The 20,782-nt window shown below is 35.8% G+C and overlaps 1 long non-coding RNA gene across 1 annotated transcript; it reads left to right on the top strand.

Moving 5' to 3' along the window:
* Positions 1-1,173: 1,173 nt before the first annotated feature.
* On the top strand, positions 1,174-1,875 carry LOC141700964 (uncharacterized). Its single transcript, XR_012566611.1, has 4 exons — positions 1,174-1,211; positions 1,315-1,368; positions 1,444-1,508; positions 1,629-1,875. It is a non-coding gene; the product is annotated as an uncharacterized LOC141700964 (long non-coding RNA).
* The last annotated feature ends 18,907 nt before the right edge of the window (positions 1,876-20,782 follow it).

Genomic DNA, 20,782 nt, shown 5'->3' with positions numbered 1-20,782 from the left:
GTACCTTTGCATCCTTTGCATCCTTAGCAATAGATGAGATATCTTCAGCTGTATACTCATTTTTCTCCTTTGGCACTGTCTGTGTGGCTGATCTACAACTACAACAGAGAGCTTGGTTGGCTTATGCGGTCCTTCATTGATTCTGTCAAGGTATTCTAGTTCTATAGCTTCCAGAAACTTAGACATCCTCACCTTCCATATGGGATATTCAGATGGTTTCAATATGGGAACCCTAATAGTCTCATATCGATTATGGATTTGAGTCTTTGGAGGTTCTTCAGTTTTGGTGCTTGGTTGGAGTTTGTGTTTCTTCAGACGATTGATTTGGATCTTAAACTGTTTGTGTGTTAACAGATTGCTCTGATACCACTTGTTAGGTCACACACTGTAGAAGGGGGTTGAATACAGTGTTTCTACAATCAAATCAAATTAAAGAACACAAGTAACAGAACACAGATTTGTTCAACACAATAAACTCGTTACAATATGGAACTGTCCTCTCTCAGTGATGAACAATTATCACGAGAGCTGCTAGGGTTACAATGAATAATATTTTCGATTAAGATAACACACATAGTGTAAACCCTATGTCTGTGTTTATATACACAATTACAAAATAATCTCTAATTGATATTGAATATAATTCTGCTTCCTAAAATATCAATCAGTTATCTTTTCTTCCAAGTATTCTATTCTTCATATAATTCCTTCTTCATTCATCTCTCTTGCGTGTCTTGATCTTCTTTCCTTCAATCAGCCGTCTTCCTTATCTGAAAGTCTCCTTAAGTCCTGATATTATCACCAGATAAATACTCTGATAACTTAAGTTCTGATAACTTAAGTTCTGATATCTTAAGTTCTGACTTCAGTATAAGTACTGATTTCTAGTTAAGTACTAATGTCCTGTTTAAGTAAGATATGAAAACTCAACACAAATCATATTAGACATGATCACAAATAATCTAACATATTTAGATAACAGTTTGACATAATATATTTAAATAACATATATAAAACATAAAATAAATATTTTTAATCAAAACAAAAAGAACAATGCACGCTTATTGACACGAAAAAACGGGCGGTATTCCCCTCCCCCAAAATGAAAAACTAAAACTACCATCATACTTCTCCCAAACTCTTAGACTACACAAGAAATATAACTGTCAACAAACTCTCTCTTCTCCCTCCAATCTCTCTCGCTCAACAAAGTCTGTCTCTGAGACAAATCACTTGATTTGAAATTGGGAATTTGGAATACACACACTCCCTTTGATTAGGACTTTCAACTTCTGAATTGTTTAGATTTTGCAGGCGATTAGGGTTCTATAAATTGGGGCTTTTACCATTGCTCAGATTAAGTGGCAAGTACGCACATATTGTTATTCTTTCATTGTTTCTCGACTGTATTCTTTGTATTATAAATATATATTTGTATTTCAGGCGATTGGGTCTTTGTATTGGTTTTTCAAAGCTAATTGAGATTCTAGTTTAAAGAGCTAATTGAGGTAACTTGGGTCTTTTGTTTGATAATTGCGGTGTATTATCATTTCACATCAGAGAATACTATTATGTAGATATAGAGAAGATCAATGATAAATCGATATAAGACTGAAGATACTCAACAGATGCCAAAAACAAGTTCAATATCTCCCCTGAACAAATTCCTAAATGGTTAGCGGACTGGATCCCCGAGGAAGGCGGACTCATATGGATTTTAGGTTCTTCACATTGGGTAATCTCTGGTCTATTATATCATCTCTTAGTACTTCAAAACAAAATTAATGTATGTTAAAGCTAATAGAGTCCAAATGGGATGATCTGTCGGGAGCTTGCCTCTGAAAATATGTTTCCCTGCTATGGAATTCGACGATTGGCGTAATCACTGGTAGTGATCCAAAGAACATGTAAGTTTTTTCTAAAAAGGCTACTAGCTTCTTTTCATATAGAACATCTTGACAGTGTAGAACTGAAGGCATATATATAACTTTGCAGACCTTGGTCATATCACAATGGCGGATCTTGACAACGCTACTATGGCAGGTGATTAACGAATTACTCATTTCTTCTTGTTGCTAAACTAATGCAGGCACTTTCAAAATAAATCAAGAAACAGATAATTTCAAAAGATAGGTGATCAGTATCCATAACTTAGCAATGGAGCTTGAAATGGACAAATGATCATGGTTATATTGATATTTATTTGCAGTTCACACTGCATGCATTAAGATGGAAGAACAGACCTAGCATGGAAAGCAGTTAATTTGGCTGTGAAAAGGCTTCCAGCAGAGCACTGGTTGAGTATTATGACACGAGAAATGGCAAGTTCATCGGAACGCAATCGAGACTGTATCAAACATGGATAAAAAACAAGTTCTACACCCACTCCCATTTCTAATGGACATGCATTTCAGTAAATGATTTTTGTTTTAGGCCACAACTCAAGCTTGCAGCTGAATGACATGGAAGCTGGAAGAATGTAAAAACTGTTACTCTAATTTGTCTCTTGTTTATGTTCATTATTATCTGCAAGCTATATTTATGTTTTATGTGGGCAGACGTGTTAAAGTTTGCGTGTGTTATCATCGAGCTAAATTCTACAGGTGCGTCCTTAATTCATTTGGTTTACTTATGCCAAAAATATTCATACTTGTGTATATATCCAAGTTACCAAATTAGTCATTTAAGGCCTGGTGTAAATGTAAGAAAGTTTCAATTTACCTTCCTCGAGATTTTAGATTTTAGAATTATCTGTTTAAAAGGAAAAAGTTTAGAGTATAGGTTCATCACTTTATAAATTTTGTTAAAAATTAAATTTAATCGAGTGAATGCTGATTGTTATTTTAACAGACTATTACTATTTCTAGTACTCTGGTAAAATAATTGATAACATGGTAGATTCTTTAAAGTATTTATATGTTCTTGCAGGTAGATGCTTTAATCGGTTTTAGTTGTAATTAAAAAATGTACGTTACTAATGACTTTGAACTTAAATATAAACTTGAAACATATGCATGATCGTATTGAGGTAGATGTAACATGTTATTGCACATCTAGTGACCTATTTTCTAAATCAGGATAAATTACATTTTTCTCTATTAATATCGTATCTGAGGTAATGTCATATTTATTGTTGTTGTCTGATATTGACATGCTTAGTATCTACCTTATGCTATTCGAATACAAATAACATCTGTGCAATTCAATTTTACTTAGCATTTGCTACGTACAGATTATATGTTAACTACAAGCTTTCACCAGCCCTACTCCAGTATCTAGCTAGGTTCTTATGCATTTCACTCTACTTATACAATAACTTAATTAATTAATTTCCACCTAGGCTCCAGCCCCGGCTCCAGCCCCGGCTCCAGCCTATTCAAGTTTCAACTATTAGATTCATGTTGATAATAACTTGTACACAACAACATACAAACTACTTCAAATTATGGTATTAGTCCCTATGAATGCCTACACCCACTTATATTCCTGCAAAGTTGAATTTCATATTGGATCAATTGCTTTAAAAGGAAAGAGTCATATACTTTAATGAGGTATTTATTTCATTCCTCTAACATCTTATTAAACTATCAACATTTTAATTTATCGCAAAAATTGTTTATCTAAATCACTTCATTATTGTGGTGGAGACTATATCTTGAGTTTCTTTGTTGCTAAAGTTTCCATCTGATTGTGCTTCACAGGTTGTTTTATTTTAATATCGCAACCCCACAACCTAGCCATGCTCAAGCTCTATCTGGCAGGAAAGTTTCTTTAATTTTTAATATTTTTAGGAGGTTGGTACTTGAAATACTAAAAGTAAAGTTGCTAGAATTAATTGGCTAAATTATCTTCCATTAAGAAATTATATATGTAATAGTTGACTTCTATTTCATATTCTTATTCAGTTGAAGAGTAATTTTACATTAAATTTTTGGACAATAGTCGGAGTTGACACATACCTTATTCTTCTTGTACAAATTGCAGGATATATTTGCAACTGGAATTCTGCCACCACAACAGAATTGGAACTAGCAGAGCTAATTAACCATCTGAACATCATAGAAAAAGCCCGACAAGAAATAGATGATTTTTGGAAAGAACAAATTAGTTAAAGAATCTGACTTGTACAAATAGATACTCTTTAATTTATTTTCAAATCTATTGGAAGATTTGACTTGTATTTAAGTTTTCGGAAATTATTTTCACTTAGTTTTTTTATTATAACAAATGAGTTTGTTTCTTAATTAAGTTTTAGTGAATGTTCAATTGCGAATCTTAATATATGAGGGTCTAAGGAGCGCCCCTCAATGATGCCCACATGTGGGACCCACTTTTGACAAATAATTCCAACCTAATGTAACACTCCAAAATGTTACAATTGGCAATGTAGGGTTACATTAGGGGCCTATTGTAATACTTTTAGTCATGTATGTAGCCAAAGTGTTAATTGGGGGTTTAATGTAATGCTCGCAAGTGCAACGCCCCTTACTGTTACAATAGGTCTATTGTAATACTTTTCTGACTTATTGTAACAATAGAAAGGCATTACATCAGGCCATCAATGGCGTAGTGGATTCAAGATAAAAAAAGAAATTAAATTAGTAATTAATATACAATTTTAAATTTTTTTATCATCAAGCAGATATATAAAATGATATATTATATAATGATGGTGCTAAAGATTTAATTAATAAAAATATTTATTTGCATTATAATACATATAGGTAGCTGGAAAGACAACAACTGGAAAGGAAAAGGGAAGTACACATCTGATAGCAAAAATGGTTACAAAACTAAATCTGTTGACATATCAAAGATAAGGTGCTACAATTGTGATGAACTAGGTCATTTTGCTACAGAATGCAGGAAATCCAAGAAAGCAGAGAAAGACAAAGCTTATCTTGAACTGAAAGCAAAGTATGAAGCTCTTCTGAAGAAACAGCAAAGCAAAGATTATATTGTAGAGGGAAAAAGTTGGGATGACTCTGATAATGATGAAGATGAGGAAGTTGGAAATTATGCACTAATGGCCTTGGAGCAAGGAGAATGATCCTCATCAAATCACAGGTACCAACTCTCACTACGACTGATTTAAATGTGAGTCAATATAAGGAAACTGTAGAGAAGATGAGCATAGAAATGTTTCTCATTCATACAAGTATGGTTGCTGCTAAAGAAGAGGTTAGCAGACTGACAAAGATAAATGAGAAGCTTGAAAATGAGAAACAAGAAGCTGAATTATTGTTGAGCTTGAAGCTGTGAGACAAGAGAATGCATATCTGAAGAACAAGCTCAAGTGTGCAAGTGAGATTGAAGCAGTGTTAAGGGAAAATCTGAAAAAGAATGAAGTGAAGTTGAAGTCCTTCAAGAATGAATCTGAGTTGGTTGGACAATACCATGAGAAAAAATATTGCTACTAGTCTTGATTATGATGCATTGAACATCAAGAAGAAATGTTGGGAATATGTTGTGAACTTGATGATTACATTAACAAAACACCTTAGTAGATTTAACTTAGTGAAAAATATAGCACTCGACGGATGATCAGATATAGTCCCGACGAATGACTCGATATAGTCCCGACGATGATGAATTGACATCCATCGAGTGAGTAGCTTATGTAACAATAAGTATGTAACACATTACTGTGAACAACTTTGTATAGATCTTGTAGTAGCATATGAGTCATGTTGACTATTATTAGATATGCAGAATAGGTTGATTAATTGTAAATATAAGATGTCTTGTAATTCTGCATAAGTGAAATGAAGTCAAGTGCCAAATAGCTACCCGACGGATGATCAACAAAGCTAACCGACAGATGATCAACAAGGCAACCCGACGGATGACAAGCATGTATCCGACGGATGATCAATTCAAACATCTGTTGATAGTGACAACACAGTCACATGTGTTGGGTGTTTACAAAAGGAATGTGGGAGGAAATGAAGAACAAAGAAGCATTACCATTTCCATACAAGTTAAGAGATTTTCAAAGATGCTGGAATAGAGTAGTGAAGCCGCATGGAGTTTGACTCGATAGTTTTGTTTTATTATCCTGTCTTATTACCATGTAAACTTGGTGATATATAAACCAAGTGTAGCTAGTGAAACAAATAACTAAGCAAATACTTTTAGAAGAGAAATAGAAAAAGCTGTAACTGTTAAGAATTTCTCTGTAGTTTGTTTGTTCACTTGTAAAGCAGTTGTGAGATAATTTATTCTTCACAGAGTTCTTAAATCGATATATTATATATATATCTATCTATGGTGGATACTTTCAAATCCACCAGAAAGTTTTAAAAGCTCGTGTTTTTATTACTTTGTGTTTTGATTCACTTAACTTGTTATTCCGCTCATTGCAAATCAAAACACTTATATATAGTTTTGAGTTAGAACATTTTACAGTTCAAGAAAAAGTTTACTAGAATTACATTCAACCCCCCATTCTGTAATTCTTGCTGCATTGTTAGGGACTAATAATTGGTATCAGAGCAAGCTCTTGAAGCACAAAGAGTTTAAAGATCACAACAAAAAGCAAGATGAACAAGAAGGATGTTGGAGTCAAAATTCCTTTTCTGGACAAAGATAATTACCATCACTGGAAGGTAAAGATGCATCTTCATTTACTTTCTCAAGATGAGGCCTATGTGGATTGCATAGAGAGAGGTCCTCATGTACCAATGAGAGCTGCAACTGGAAATGAGCCATCAGTTCCCAAGCCAAGGCATGAATGGTCAGATCCTGGTAATGAACAAGTCAGGAAAGACAAGAAGGCCATGAATATTTTATTCAATGGAGTTGATGGTGACATGTTTGACAACATCATCAATTGCAAGACAGCCAAAGGGTTTGGGACACCATTCAAATAATTGTGATGACACTGAACAAGTTAGAGAAAACAGATGCAATTACTAATTCAGCAATATGAGCATTTCCACTGTGAAGAAGGTGAAACTCTCACGATATCTTTAGTAGATTTCAAAATCTACTAAATGCTCTAAAGCTGCATGGAAGAGTCTACCAAACCAAAGATTCTAACCTCAAATTCATGATATCCCTTCCAAAAGAATGGAAACCAATGACAGTCTCCTTGAGAAATTCATAAGAATATAATGAGTTCACACTAGAGAGACTGTATGACATTTGAAAGACTTATGAGCTTGAAATAGAGCAAGATGAAAGAATGGAGAAAGGGAGAAAGAAAGGAGGGTCCATTGCACTGGTTGCTGAGTTAGAGAAAGAGAAGGAGATGAAGATAGAAGCTGTTGAGTCCACTTCAAAGGTCTGTGAAAACAAGGGCAAGGGGCTGGTAGCAGAAAATGAAGATTCTGTGAGCCAAGATGATATGGATGACATTGATGAACATCTTGCATTTCTCTCTAGAAGATTTTCCAAGCACAAGTTCAAGAAGAACTTTGGAGCAGCTAAGCCAAATAGAAACATGGTGGATAAATCAAAATTCAAGTGTTTCAAATGGTGGCTTGGTAGGGCACGTTGCCAGTGAGTGTAGAAAGTCGGAGTTCCAGCAAGAGGAGTTTGAGCCTGTGGATTATAAACAGAAGTAATTTTGAGTTTTCTCAAACAAAAAGGAAAGAGCTTTTATTACACAAGTAAATGACTGGGCAGCAGATGGTTTGGATGAGGATGGAGATGTCAGCTATGTCAATCTAGCCCTAATGGCCAAGTCTGATGAAACAGTGACAAGTTCTTCAAGTAATCAGGTAATCACCACTAACCTTGCATATTTATCTAAAGCTGAGTGTAATGATGCAATAAATGACATGTCTACAGAATTATATCATTTGCGTGTTACACCTAAGTCCTTCAATAAGGAAAATACTAAAATCAAAGAAAATAATTTGTTTTTAAGTGAGAGGAATAATGTGCTAGAGTCTCAGTTTATTGAATTTGAAAATTTGAGAATAGAATGTAAGATTGCTAAGGAGGAATTAACTGAGTCCTTGAAGAAAGAAGAAATTTTGAAGAAGTAGCTTGATCGTGAACAAGAGGGTGATTAAGGCATGGAAATCATCTAGAGATGTCCATGCTCAAATCACCAAAGTTCAAGGTAGTGAGTCCTTCTGTGATGCAGCCTAGAAAAAGAGTAAAGAGAAGCTGGAATCCAATTTGGTTGAAGGATTGCTAACAGATGTAGACTCGACGGATGATGAGAGTCATCCGTCGGATAATCAAAAAGGTTATCCGTCGAGTGACATAAATCCTCATCCATCGGCTGTGAGCAAACCTGTGAGTAAAGCCAAACTTTCCAAGTTAAATGAAAAATTTGGATCAGTTTCCAAAAACTTTATTTTAGGAGAATCTAGTCAAGTGAAAGAAGGAGAAGAAAGTGAATGTTGGTCATTTGTCCATCAAGCAATTGAATGACAGACTAGAAAAGATTGAGGTTAAACAGGGGCTAAAAAGAAAAACAATAGAAATGGGAAAGTAGGGATTAACAACATAACAACTACACACCTGAGAAGTATGCTCCAAGAAAAATCTGTGTTAAGTGTGGTAGTGTTAATCATTTGTCTGTTAATTGCAAAATTGCCATGCCTACTTCCATGACTGTACCACCTTCTTTTTTTAACATGAGTGCTATGCCTTCTATGTATATGAATGCTATGTCAGCACAAAATATGAATGCACAATTTGCTAATATGTCATTTGCACATAATCCCTATTACGCTGCATTTAGTATGCCTCAAATGTCACTTAGCATGCCCTACTGGAATAACATGTTTGCAAATAGCATGCCATTTCCTGTTAATCAAAATGTTGCATGATAATTCTGTTTTAATGAATGGTTTCAAAGGTCCAACTCAAATAACTAAGGATGAATCTGATATCCCCAAGTCAATGAGATCAAACCTTAAGAAATAAAAGAAGAAGATAACAAGGCTGGACCCAAGGAAACTTGGGTACCAAAATCAACTTGATTTGATTTTAATGTTGTGCAGGGATAAACAAGAAAGAATCTGTAGGGACTTGGATAGTGGCTGTTCAAGACACATGACTGGAGATTCTACCCTGCTCACAGTGTTCAAGGAAAGAGCTGGCCCAAGTATTACTTTTGGAGATGACAACAAGGGTTATACTGTGGATATGGCTTGATTTCAAAAGACAATGTCATCATTGAGGAGGTTGCCTTAGTGGATGGTCTCAAGCACAATTTGTTGAGCATCAACCAGCTTTGTGATAAGGCAATTCAGTAACCTTCAATACAGAAGCCTTGTTGTGATAAACAAAGAGGAGCAACAAAGTGGTTCTCACTGGAGTGATAAAAGGAAAGTGTACCTGAGCTGACTTTAAACTCATCAAATGCAGAATTTATTACTTGTCTTCTCAGTAAAGCAAGTTGTTAGGTCCCAATTTGTTTGTAGAAGGGGGGGTTGAATGCAAACAATACCGTTTAGTCGAATAAAATGCGGAATAAAATTGTGAAACAAAATTCAAGTTAAATAAAACTTTTATTAAACTTGAAAGGTGTTACAACTACGGTATCGGTTACAAGGGATTAATCTCAAATCAATTATTACAAATTTAGAATAAATTCGACATGAACTTTTTCTATTTTTGTAATTAAAAGATCAAATGCTAAAAGCGATTTGAGATTAAGTTCTAGGGATTTTAATCCGCTAGATTGATACACAAGAACAAGATAAGTATTTCTAGTTGATTGGATATAACTTTACAATCTAGAAATTGATCTTGAAGTTGCAGAATAGATGTAATATTTTTCTGCTTCTTTTTCTCTTTTGTTCTTCTGTATGTTCTATTTTTGCTGAGTTTTTGGATGATCTTGTCTTCTGCTTCTTTTGTTTCTTTTTAAGTAAACAGCCGAATGCAAATGAACTGCAATGACAATCCTTTGAACCAGCATGACTTTCGGTATGACAATTGATTGTCATACCGATTGTTACATAAGTACAATTCAGATTGTCTTGCAAAGATTAATAACAGATTTTTTAATCTAATAAAAATTCTAACAAGACAATTAAATGAATTAGCATGACTTTCGGTATGACTATTGATTGTCATACCGATTGTCATACTAATACAATCAGTTTGCCTTGTTTCAATTTAAATAGATTTTAAACCAATTAAAATTCTGTAATTCCTTAATATTAATTCTAAATTAATTAATCAATTTAATTCAATTAATTAATAAATTAATCCTTGCAGATATAATTATTTTCGTAATTAAATTATATGACTTAATTAATTAATGGAGAATTAATACTAACGCTGAGCAGCAACCATTCTTCTGTCAATCTTCTGAAAGTCACTGAGACTTATGAATCAATTCCGTCACTTCAATGCTGACACTCGATGTACTGTCTGGTTCATGAGTGACTAACTTTCGTGATGTTTCTTCATGTCTTGACTTTGTTGTTCTGATTGAATCCTTGTAATAAATGATACCTTGACGAGATCTCTGTCACTTGATTAAATCCACGATCTTGATTTATATCACTGAGGCATGATCAAATTCTTGAACTTCTTCCAGTGAATCTTCAAGTCTGCAGATGAACAATGTTTCTTTATTCTTTGACAGATGTTACTTTGTGAGATCTCTCTGATGATTGATCCACTATTTACTTATTACATTCTTATTTGAGTTGAGTTAAATACTCGAATAAACGAGTAGGCTATGACATATGCCTTTCAATCTCCCCCTATTTGCTTGTTAGACAATAACAACAAATACCTAGAGGATAACTCAACTAACAAATAAGAAAAAGATATAAACAGTAATGTAAAGTAAATAGCAGAAAAGTTCTGGATTATATTTATCATTTTCCAGATTCCAAATGAATTTTACAAGTGAATACAAGATAGATGTTCCTCTAGCCTGAACATATAACTACATTAGTCTATCTTGATTCATAACGCTCTAATCATATTACATTGAGTTTTGAGCTAATTAACTTTAGTTGTCTTCTCTTCTGACTTCACCTTCTTCTAAATCTTGAAGCAATTCCTTGTCAAAGACACGATCTTTTTCTGAAGTGAAGCTTGCAGGTCTGACTGGTTGAACTCCAACTGACTTCAACTTATTCTTGAGTTGATTGTACCTTTTAACATTCTTTTCACAATAAGCTTGAATCAAGTCAGCAGCTTGAGTCTTCAACATGGATGAATATCCAGCAGTTCTCAAATGATGTTCCATCTAGACCAGATGCTTAGCTGAGTAGTCTTTAAGAGATTGTACATCTAGCTGACAGATTTGAAGACAATCAGACTTAAAGAATCTCACCTGATGAGGATTGTTGACCACTTGAGGACTAGCCCTGCTGGCAAACTCTTTAAGCCTTTCCCGAAGAACTTCATTCAATTCTGAGCTTCTTTTGACTTTGTTTAAAAGAACCCAAATCTCTGACAACGAACGATTCTCAAATAGATGAAGTGACACCTTGAATGATCCTTCACTCTGACAGTATACAAAAATGCTCATCTCATTTAGGGATCTATCAAAAGCAGCTGTGATCCTTGAGACTTCAGTCTTGATAGCATTCATGTACATGTCATTGTTAGGATTTGAGATTTCCAGCTTGTCAAGAAGATGTAAGAACTGCCTATCATTGTTAGTGCATAGCTGAGGCATATCGAGTACTCTCCTAGCTTCATCCCACTTTTCACCAATCTTTAGTCTGACATCTCTTCTCCTTTCTTGAGCTTTAATGTCATGAAGACGTTGCTTTTGAAGAGTTTCTGTTCTTTGTATGTCTTTTCTCCTGTCAATGATCTGTGAGACCTTCTTGAGTTCAGCTTCTTTTCTTTGCATCTCTGACTGCTCTTTCTGAAATTCTTTCTCAAACCTAGGATCCACTGTATCTTCTTCTTCCCAATCTTCAAAATCACTTTCTTCTTCAGCTTCAAATAACCCATCTTTATCTTCCTGAACTGGTTCAGTGGGAATGTCAAAAATATCGAAGTCATCCTGTTCTCCACTGTAGTAGGCATCATCAGCCTTTCCTTTATCTCCAGCAGAAGTATCTTTTTCTTTCCCTTTGGTACTACTCCCTTTCTTCTCCCCCTTAGTTGAGGGATCCTCTGCTGACTTTCCTTTGAAACCTCCACCACTTCCAGAGCCTGATCCTCCACCAGACGGTCCTTCAAAATAAGCTCTTTGTTCTTCATTAGGGCAATGAGAATTCTTGATCATGTAATATAAGTGCTTCATCCCTTCATTTAGATGTTCCATGCCCGTCTCTATCTTTAGAAATCTTGAGTTGTCCAGTGAATGATTCATCTCAACGAGGTCTTCAAGAGAAGTCATTCTTGTATGTAGGGAGCAGAAGTTGGATATGTCATCAGCTGATAAATTTGGAGTGTCCTGAATAGAATTGAGCTTTGGTATTACAGTAGTCTTTAAATCTGAGATGTCATTCCTTATGATTGCAAGCTGATTGTTGACAGAGGTGGAAGAAGAAGACTGTTCAACCACTTGTGCTTTAAATGCTTGAGCTTCAGCTTGACTTTTAGCAAGTTCTTCTTTCAGGGCAGCAATCTGAGCTAACAGGTTGACAGTATCAGTGTCTGTGTGTGCTCTCACCTGAAGTTCACTCGTGTTTGGTTCACTCATCTCACGTGCATGTGTTTCTCTCAATATGATTGCTTGTGAGGAGTCTTCCAGTTGCTGTTCTTGTGTACCTGCATTAAAAATCACCCTAGCCTCTTCAAGAGAGGTCAGTGGTGGTGCAATGGGAATTCGCGAGTCCCGATCCTCAGTCAATACTATCAAATCTTTTGGACAGATGTCTGAATTGCTTCAGGGATAGATTGACCGAGTTGCCCTCCACTTTCTCCAGATAAATCTGCGAGTGGAGAATCCCATAAGGGAGCCAGAGGTGTTGGATCTGGGAGGGGAGAAAATGACTCTATTAAAGATGGCGGAGAGTCAGATTTTCCCTCTGAAGCATGTGACTGCTCTTCTGCCGTAACTATGGCAGGCACTGTAACCGACTCTACGTGCACTCCTCGCTGTGTGTCCTGAGTATGATCTGGGGAAGTGTATGGTTCCATTGTGAGTAATGGAATTGTGCTTGACTCAGTACAAGATGCCATGGCCCTATGGCGAATTTCAATAGATGCATCCTGTTGAGAGAATGCCTCTAGTAACTGTTCATTGGCCATTTCAAAGTCCATGTCCTGTTGGGAGGACAAGGATGGGCTTTCAGATGCCTCAGAATAGGTTTTTCTTTTCTTAGGAGGAGGCAGAGCTGAGGGTTCACTCATATTTGACAATGTACTACTTCCTAGTAATCTCCTGGGTAACATTTTAGACAGTGGGGGAGAGGTTGAGATAGAATGAGACTCTGTGTTTGGCTCTATGACCTGGGATTGAAGCTGTGGTTCTACAACTTCATGGTCAGCCCTATCAACCACTGAGGGTCTTACAACAGAAGTAGGAAGAGAGTGAGAGTGAGGAGTTACTACCTGTAATGAAAGAGCCTGGGTGGCTTGAACCACTGGAGGTTGAGGTTGCTGTTCATGGCCGGGAAGATTAAAATAGGTAAGGGAATATAATTGGCCATGAAAGCAGATACAAGTACTGGAACTTGCATAAATTTGAAGGTTGTGTCTTGGCGAGTGTAAATCTTTTTGCTAACTGGTGGGGGTTCGGTTACAGCAGAGTTAGCAAAAAGTGCTTTGTGTTCAGGGGTGAGTAGATGATCTGCTATAAGCATAAGAAAACGAGCATAGTAACATGATACCCTACGATTTGTAGAATGATCACGTAAAGCAGTTGGCAAACACTTTGGAAAGTGTATCGAAGAATATATCCCATTCAGACACCAAATTTGATTTAGAAAGTTTGGTTAAATTGATCACCCCCTGATAGTGAATAGCATTGAAAAAATTTGTGATATCATTTTCAGAGGGTAAATTACAGAAATTGTCTAGTGGAAAATTTAACGCACGATTGATGACTGTTTCATCAACTACATACTGTGTGTTTGCGATGGTGAATGAAAAAGATTTTGAATCATCGGCCACAGTAGAAGTTGTGCAAATCAGTCTAAGTAGATCGACGTTTAAAATCACATTTGATTTAATAGCAGAGCTAACAATCGAATGGTCATTTAAAAATCTAATCCATGGCTTAAATTTTTCAACATCACATTTTTCCGGATTAAAATAACCAACCTGATTATGCGCGACAATTTGGAAATTGAGAGCCATTTTATAAAATAATAATAAGACACAAGCTTTTCAGAATTTTAAGAATAATATTAAGAAAATTCGAATTAATTAAATTAATTTAATAATTCGAATTAAATTAATTATAATCGAAAAATTTAGACAGAAATGTATCTCGTTAAAATTCTTAACTCACAAACACAGTTTTGACAAACCAAAAGACACAAATCAGAAATTAAAATTAAAATAAAAGGTTCAAATTCAATAACACAACTGGAATTTGAAGGGGCAAACTGATTTTTATTAGATTTTGCGTTTTTTTTTATAATAATTTTTATTTAAGAAAAATTCAACAGCATCTCTTTATATATATACTTGTATGTATATATCACAAAGTGATGATTTTGTGTGCTGAGTAAAAACTCGAGCAAGGAAGAAGACAGATTGTTGGTTTGGTTCGAAGAGAGAGAAGAGAGAAAAATTAGGGAGAAAAACTGTTCAAAATTTTTGAAATGAACTGTTATGTTGAAATGGTTTAAAACAAAACAGCAAAAGCCTTTATATAATAGCTGGTATGACAATCCGGGATTGTCATACCGATTGTCATACCAGGCAAAAAGAAGGAAAAGAAATAACAGAATAAATATTAAAATTATAACTGGTATGACAATCTGATAGTCATACCGATTGTCATACCAGTATAATAATAAAATGAAAATAATTATCTATATGGTTTATAACTGGCAAGACAATCCAATAGTCATACCGATTGTCTTGCCAGTATAAAACTATACTGAAGAACATAATTAACATAATTTACACTGAAATGACTTTCAGCAAGACAATTTCAATTGTCTTGCCGATTGTCATACCAGCAATAAACACAGAATTAATATGAAAATAAGTATATATATATATAAGTACTGAAATGATTTTCAGCAAGACAATTGAAGACAATTCAATTGTCTTGCCGATTGTCATTGCAGTAGAAAACAAAATAAAATAAAATAAATGGAACAGACTTCTATTTGAATACTGAAACTATATTACAAGATAGTAAAACTGAAATAAACACTTAAAATTTTTACAGAAACAAAGATAATATATCAGAATTTATTATTTTTATTCCAAAAATAGATTTCTATTGAATTTTAGCAAATAAAATTCATAGAAAAATATTTTTAGAGGAAATAAAATATTCTGAGATATTTTAAATTAACAAATAGGGAAAATAAAAATAGATAAGATAATATATATTACATAGAAATAAGCAAGAAATATGATAAAATGATAAAATAAATTTGCAGATGAATTTTTCATTTATGAAAAATTCATTTGTAAATTCATTCAAGAACAGATTCCAGATATTAACTAAATTAATCACTAAAACTATTCAACATGCCCAATTTACCAACTAATCCGGTAAATGTGGATTCGTCAAGTGGTTTAGTGAAAATATCTGCTATTTGTTCTTCTGTTGGAACAAAAAATAGTTCAACAGTACCATTCATGACGTGCTCTCTAATAAAATGATACCTGATGTCAATGTGCTTTGTCCTCGAGTGCTGCACAGGGTTGTTGGTGATGGCTATTGCACTTGTGTTGTCACATAAAATAGGAGTCTTGTTCAATACAGAGCCATAGTCTCGTAGTTGGTTCCTAATCCACAAGATCTGAGCACAGCAGCTTCCAGCAGCAATATATTCAGCCTCGGCCGTTGAGTTGGAAACTGTTTGTTGTTTCTTGCTGTACCATGAGACTAGCCTGCTTCCTAGGAATTGACAACTTCCTGAGGTGCTTTTCCTATCAACAACACTTCCTGCATAATCTGAATCTGTATATCCGACAAGGTTAAAACCAGATTCTTTAGGGTACCAAATACCTAGATTTGGTGTTCCCTTAAGATATCTTAAGATTCGTTTAACAGCAACGAGATGAATATCTCTAGGATCCGCTTGGAACCTTGCACATAAACATGTAGCATACATAATATCTGGTCTACTTGCAGTAAGATAGAGTAACGAGCCAATCATACCTCTGTAGCTTGTGACATCTACCTTAATGGAGTTTTCACATGGTCCAAGCTTGACAGCTGTAGTTGATGGAGTCCTTGCTGATGCAGAATCCTCTAGATTGTACTTTTTGAGGAGTTCCTTGAGATACTTGGATTGACAAATAAATGTTCCATCTAACCTTTGATTTACTTGTAATCCAAGAAAGAACTTCAGCTCTCCCATCATGCTCATTTCAAACTTGCTGTGCATTAACTTAGCAAATCTCTTACAGAGATTATCATTAGTAGACCCAAATATTATATCATCCACATAGACTTGGACTAATATAGTATCATTCTTATGTTTTTTAGAAAAGAGAGTTTTGTCTATGACACCTCTAATAAAGCTATTTTCAATAAGAAATTCAGAGAGAGTGTCATACCATTTTCTTGGAGACTGTTTTAGCCCATAGATAGCCTTGAAAAGAAAGAAGACAAAATCCATATGATCTGGATCTTCAAAACCAGGAGGTTGCTCTACATATACCTCTTCATCCAGCTTTCCATTCAGAAAGGCGCTCTTGACATCCATTTGATAAACTTTAAAGTTTGAAAATGCTGCGAATGCCAGAAATATCCTGATGGCCTCAAGTCTAGCCACTGGAGCATAGGTTTCATCATAATCAATACCTTCAGCTTGAGAATACCCTTTAGCTACCAGTCTTGCCTTGTTTCTTGTAACCACACCATCTTCATCTAGTTTATTCCTGAATACCCACCTAGTACCAACAGCTTTCTTGTGTACAGGCCTAGGTACCAGTTTCCAGACTTGTTGACTTTCAAACTGATTGAGTTCATCTTGCATAGCAATCACCCAATCTGGATCAGTCAGTGCTTCTTCAATTTTCTTAGGTTCCATCTCAGAAAGAAATCCTGAGAACAGACACTCATTTTGAGTAGCACGTCTAGTTCTGACTCCAACATCTGGATCACCAATAATCAACTCAAAAGGGTGAGCTTTATTCCAGACAGTCTGTCTTGGAAGATTTGATCTTGATGATTCGCCTTGAAATTCATTGTGATGTTGTGTCCTACTAGATGATCCTTCAGCATCTCCCCCTGAGTTGTTGCCATGTTGACTTGAAGATTCTCCGTCAGTAGCAGTGGTATCTCCATTGTTGCCAGAGTTTCCATCACTATTACCTTGAGTATCATCAGGATTAACAGGTTCTTCACCAGCAACAACCTCAGGTTCTTGACCATGTTCTGACTCTGAATCTGACGTATCATCAAACTTCAGTTTCTCAGAAGGATCTTCAGTTTGGATACTAGGGAGTTTAGTGTCATCAAATGTAACATTGACACTTTCAGTTACTTTGTGTTGATCAATGATATACACTCTATATGATCTTCTTCCATATCCAACAAAAATACCCTCATATGCCTTTGCCTCGAACTTACCACGAAGATCATCTCCATCCTTGAGCACGAAGCATCTGGCACCAAATACATGAAAGTATTTGATAGAAGGTTTCTGTTCATTCAAAATCTCATAAGGAGTTTTCATGAAGTCTTTGTTGATTAGAGTTCGATTCTGAGTATAACATGCAGTATTGACAGCTTCAGCCCAAAAGTACATTGGAAGACCTGATTCATTTAACATCGTTCTTGCAGCTTCAATCAATGTACGATTCTTCCTTTCTACCACTCCATTTTGCTGAGGGGTTCTAGGAGCTGAAAATTGTCTGGTAATCCCTTTGTCTGTACAGAATCCATTGAGAAGTGCATTCTTGAATTCTGTTCCATTATCTGACCTTATTGCTCTAACAGGGACGTTAGAATCTAACTCAATCATCTTGATATGATCAATCACAACTTGTGGTGTTTCATCCTTAGAGTGAAGAAATAAAACCCACGTATACTTGGAATAGTCATCAACTATCACAAGACAGTAACACTTCTTTGACATAGAAACTAACTGGACCAAATAAATCCATGTGCAATAATTGCAGAACACCAGTTATGGAAGATGTGTCAGTGCCTTTGTGACTTGCTTTCTTTGACTTTCCTTTCTGGCAAGCCTCACATAGTCCTTCTGGAGAGAATTCCAGCTGAGGCAGACCTCTTACCAATTCTCTTTTGACAAGAGAATTCATTGTTTTGAAATTGAGATGGGAAAGTCTCTTGTGTCATAGCCAACTCTCATCTGACGATGCCTTTGCATAGAAACAATTGACTTCAAGATTGCTTCCAGAGTTCATGTCAGCTACGAACAGATTTCCTTTCCGGATTCCCATTAAGGAGGGTTTTTCACTTTTCTTGTGCAGAATCTGACACTTCAGCTTGTCGAATAAAACATTGTAGCCGTTGTCACAGAACTGACTAATGCTAAGCAGATTGTGTTCAAGTCCTTGCACAAGATATACATTTTCAATGATAACATTTCCAGCTTGCAAACAGCCATATCCCTCCGTTAAACCTTTGCTGTTATCTCCAAAGGTAACCACTGGGCCAGCTTTCTCAACCACATTTGATAGCAGGGCTCTATCTCCGGTCATATGTCTTGACGATCCGCTGTCAAGAATCCACACTACCGGTTGTACCTGTTTAATGCCCTGCAATACAAATGGATTAGAACTTCTTCGGAACCCAAGCTTGGCTGGGTCCGGCATACTTGTAAAATTGGCCTTTATTAGGCAAAACAACATTCTTAATTTCACTATTCTCAACATTCTCAATGACTGAACATTTGACCTTTAAAACAGCCTTATCAAATTTATGTTTAGGCTTAGGCACAAATGTCTCCTTTCTAGCTTTAGGAGGACTAGCAGTCTTAGGCCTATCATGCTTTCTATTATTCACATGCTGACGAGGAGTAGTCTTATCATTAGAAACATGCTTACCATTAAAATAAGCAAACAACAGATTAAAAGCACAAGACATACAATCAGGAACACCACATGCTTTATGAGAAGGATTAACAATAGGCAACTTATGCATGGTAGACATGGCATTTGTGTTATCCAACTCATGTGTGTCTGAGTTAGTCTCAGTTGCTTTCACAACCTTGACTGGAACTTTTGACACACTTGTCTTGGAGACAGCTTTCCCATTAGCATTATCTTCAGCACGGATTTCTTCTTGAATAATAAAAGAGGTCTCATCAAATGGTTCAGCAATTGATTCCTTATAGAGGGGTTCATCAACACCCTTAAGCACATGTGGTACTTCCCTGCCTTTAGCACATACATGAGGAGGGGAGTTTATGCCTAATTTTCCAATAGCAGCATTGTAATCATAACCTATTCCGTGTGTTTGATTAACAGCTTGCTTATTGTAAAACTCTTTGGACTTCGAACAAGAATTAAAGTAAGCTTTAACCTTAGCCTCAAGACCGGTGATCTTGTCTTTGAGAATAGTTTCGAGTTGTCTATAACAGTCAACTCTATTCTCTAGAAAAGATACTTGATCTTTAAGTTTATCTTGATTAATGTGCACAAGTCTTAATTCATTGACCTCTTTCTCAAGGTCTTTGATTTGTTGATTTAACAATTCATTATCACGACGAGCACAATCTAGGTTACCTCTTAGATGATAAACCATTTCAGCATCAGAAAGTTTTACCTCTTTTCTTGACGATGAGGTGCTTGCATCACTAGCCATGAGAGCAAGATTCCCAACTTCTTCATCTTCACTGTCAGTATCATCCCAGCTTCTTCCCTTTGCCAGGTACGCCCTTTCAGATTTACTCTTCTGATTAGAATCGTAAGAGTTCTTCCTTGCTTGTTTTGGCTTCCTGCATTCTGTGGCAAAGTGTCCCAACTCATTACAGTTGAAGCATCGAATGGTGCTTCGATCAACCATCCCTGTTTTATACCCACCACTGCTGGTGTTAGAGGATGAAGATCCACCTTTCTGGAATCTGTTGTAGTTGGACTTGTACTTGAACTTGGGATTCCTTTTGAATCTGACATTTGAGAATCTCTTGACAATCAGGGCCATTGACTCATCCTCCAATTGCTCCAGTTCTTCCAAGGAATAATAATCATCTCCTGATTGATTTGTAGTAGGAGAATCAAATTCTGCTACTATCACATTATCTTCAACCTTGGAAGACTGTACCATTCTATCTGACTATTGAGATTGTTGTTGATATAGTGGTTGTTGTTGCTGTTCATCAGCTACTAGAGCAGTAGACGTGCTGACCACTCTTCCTTTCCCGTAAACTTCCTTCTGCTGAATCTGCTCCAACTCATAAGTCTTTAACACACCATAGAGCCTTTCCAAAGAAATCTCACTCAGATCTCTTGCTTCTCTTATGGCAGTGATTCTATGTTCGAGATGAGTTGGCAGTGTCAAAAGGAACTTTTTGTTGACCTCCCTGATGGAATAGTATTTACCATTAATGTTCAGGTTGTTGATCAATGCATTGTACCTCTCAAACACTTCAGTGATTCCTTCTCCTGGATTGGATTTAAAGTATTCATACTCAGAGGTTAGGATTTCTAGTTTGTTCTCCCTAACTTCCTCTGTGCCTTCATTAATAATCTCAATAGTTTCCCAGATATGTTTGGAATCTTTACAATTCATCACATGTCTATTCATTAGGGGATTAAGGGAATCTACTAAGATTAATTG

This window comes from Apium graveolens, unplaced genomic scaffold (genome assembly GCF_009905375.1).
Source record: "Apium graveolens cultivar Ventura unplaced genomic scaffold, ASM990537v1 ctg3144, whole genome shotgun sequence".
Lineage (NCBI taxonomy): Eukaryota > Viridiplantae > Streptophyta > Magnoliopsida > Apiales > Apiaceae > Apium > Apium graveolens.
This window is presented reverse-complemented; position numbering and strand designations above follow the sequence as displayed.